Genomic DNA, 3,014 nt, shown 5'->3' with positions numbered 1-3,014 from the left:
TTGTACTGGCTTCCATCCAGAGTCTGGAAGTCTGTCAGCACCACTTCCGGCGGGTGGGCGAGATTCTGGACTGAGGTGGGTTGGGGAGGGAGAAAAGCGCTCTTGGTTCGGATATTGGTCAGCAGGATTCTGACGTCCAGGACCCTGTGGACTTCGGCGCCAGTATATAAGTGTGTGATGAAATCAAGAACCTCAAACGTGGCCTGCACGGTGCTGGACTGGGGCTGAGCCGGGCCCTCCAGGCTCATGCCCGGCTGCAAGTGTACATAGAGTGTGTGATTCACCAGCTGGGAAGCCCAGGTCAGGATGGGGGCCAGACGAGGGGCTAAGGAGGCCAGCGGCGTCGTCAGCACCAGGAGGCCCGACCGGGATACGGCCATGGTGCCCAGGCTGAAACCTCCAGGCTTTGGTTACACTGGCACCACCGCCTAGCTTTAAATGAAAATTATAAAGAAACAGCTAAATAAAATTATTTCTGCTCTAAATTTCTATGCCACCTTATCTGGTTCCTCTTATTTTATACTTCAAAATATATAGTCTTAGCTCCTCTACTGCACTGTAAGTATTTTGAGGACATGTGGGCAATCATCTTCAGAGGTGTGTTGAAGCCATCCATACCTGCTCTCACCAATAATTTAATATTCAGAAAGCTTGCAAGTCAGTTGTTAAAGTATTGGCAGCTTGAAATCAGCCATGGTAGGTTCATTTACCCAACAGAGATCAGAAAACACTGAAAATCAGAACACTTTTAAGAATTTGTTTATCAGCTTTAACATCTCCCATTCCATTGTCTCTACATGTAATATGTGGTGGGGAGAGGTGATGATTGTGCCTACCTCACAGGGACTTGTTCTAAGGATAAAATAACCCACATAAGACTTTTTCTAATGGCTGGCACATAGCATGTGCTCACCAAATATTATGATAATTATTTCCCATAACGCTATCACATTGTCTTGCAAGTAGTAAACCCTCAATGAATATTTAATTGTTAAATGACAAATAAAATCAAGAATTTCAATGGGAAATTTTAAGATATGTTAACACTGATGGTAGTCCCAGATTAACAACAGGCCAAACTATTACAGGGAACATAAACTCTTTACTTATAAATAATCCAGATGTTTTCCTTTGCCCTGTCCTCCTGTCTTATTCTTGCTCTAAATCAACCTCTCTTTCTCTCTCTCCCCCATACCCCACCTCTATCTATATCCCTTTGCTTGTCTCCTGCATTTCTCTCCCATTCTGATTCACTCCAAAGTGCCTTCCTCTCTCCTTCTTCCTTTTACCACTTTATTTCATAATGCAAAATAAATAATTTATGCCTCACTTTGTTCCAGAAAAGGTTTGTGGTGAATAATAGATAATTTGGTTTCATGTTTAGTGAATAAGCGTTTTATATTTCTCCAAGGGAAGGAAATGAAGTAGGTTTTTTACCACTTCTTTCATCGATCCCATGCTCCTGTTTGGCCCTTGGCAAAAAATGGGTTCTTTATACAGACCTTTGGGGAAAGACAAAATTAAGTTTCCAAGTGCAAAACTGAAAACTGAATTGCCATGAATTCCTGACATTTTCCAAAAAGGGAAGCAAGAAATGTCCTTCCCTTTTAAGACTGATGTAGGCCACATTTACAAATGTATACTTTCTCCCTGCTTCTCTGATCTGGATTAGAATGACTTCTATCTTAAATAACCTTCTACCAAAGGTCTTTAGCACACTTTCCTCTATGGGCTAATCTCCTTTGGTCCCTCTCACCTCTCTTCACCTACCTCACCCCAATCCTAACATGGTATTTCTTTAGAGACACAGTTGCTTCCCAAACCTAACTATGTTTAATGATCTGCCAGTAGCTTCATTTCCTTGCTAAAAAACAAAACCAAAAATTGAAACAACTAATTAGTTGCAAAAACAGGCTTGAAATATGATTATTCCAGATGGTTTGGAATAAACTCCAATTGTTCAAATGTAAATCTACTCATCAAAAATAAAATTTTCTTTACTTATGATTTCCTTACTTATCTGAATCTTTACTAAAGCAAATATATTTGAAAATATTTGACTTTAAAAAATTGCAAATTAAAATTACAAAGGAATAGCTCAATGAGAAAAAAAGTTTTAAATATTGGCTTTTCTCTAAGATGACCATTTGCCCTAGAATATACAAATACTGTCCATGATCATTTCTAATTTAAAAATACACATAGCATGTCTACAAGACATTGGTTAAATGCAAGGCATTTTGTCTAAGGGAATATCTACTGCAATTTTGGTCTACACAGTGCCATTATCTTAAGAACATATGGATGATACAGCACATGACAGGAAGGGCTTCATCCAAGAAGTGGAAATAAGGTGGGTGAGTCAGAAATTAAAATTCCAACTAACCTACAGGCATCTATAAGATGAGGCAATATACTGTATGTGATTCACCTCCTGGTCTGTTCCAAAGGACACTGTCAAACACGATGATTCTTTTTCCCACCTGCTGTTGCCTATACTTTATACTTTCCCTTTGTGTTTGTAAGCCAAACCTAGAGCAGATGGCTGGACTCTGTGCCACAGAAAAGGTAAAACCAGCTGTCTCATCTGAGCAGGGACTGCCAGATTTCATTAAGACAAAAGCCCCAGCAACAAATACCTACAATATCTAGAGTCTGGAAAGTGCAGTCTGAACTTCTTATTTAATTTACCAACTAAAAATAAAACTCCTCTTTGTGGGACAACTTTACCTAATTTGCTAAGAGATGAAGAAAGATGCACATATTTCATCTACAGTAAGAAGTGGTTTCCTGTGTCATCAACCCAATAATTTCTAGGCTCCGTAAAAAGCAAATTATATTCAACGTTCTTCTAAGCTGAACTCATAAGTGAATTCCAAAACATGAAATTCAATCTTCCAGAGCTGAAACTTCACTAAAGCAAATATGTTTGAAAATAGTTGACTTAAAAAATACTGCAAATCCTGACTCAAGCATAACAAAACTGATACACGTAACCAAAAACACTTGTACCC

This window comes from Propithecus coquereli, unplaced genomic scaffold (genome assembly GCF_000956105.1).
Source record: "Propithecus coquereli isolate 6110/MARCELLA unplaced genomic scaffold, Pcoq_1.0 Scaffold60, whole genome shotgun sequence".
Taxonomy (NCBI): domain Eukaryota; kingdom Metazoa; phylum Chordata; class Mammalia; order Primates; family Indriidae; genus Propithecus; species Propithecus coquereli.
Note: the sequence above shows the minus strand (reverse complement) of the source record.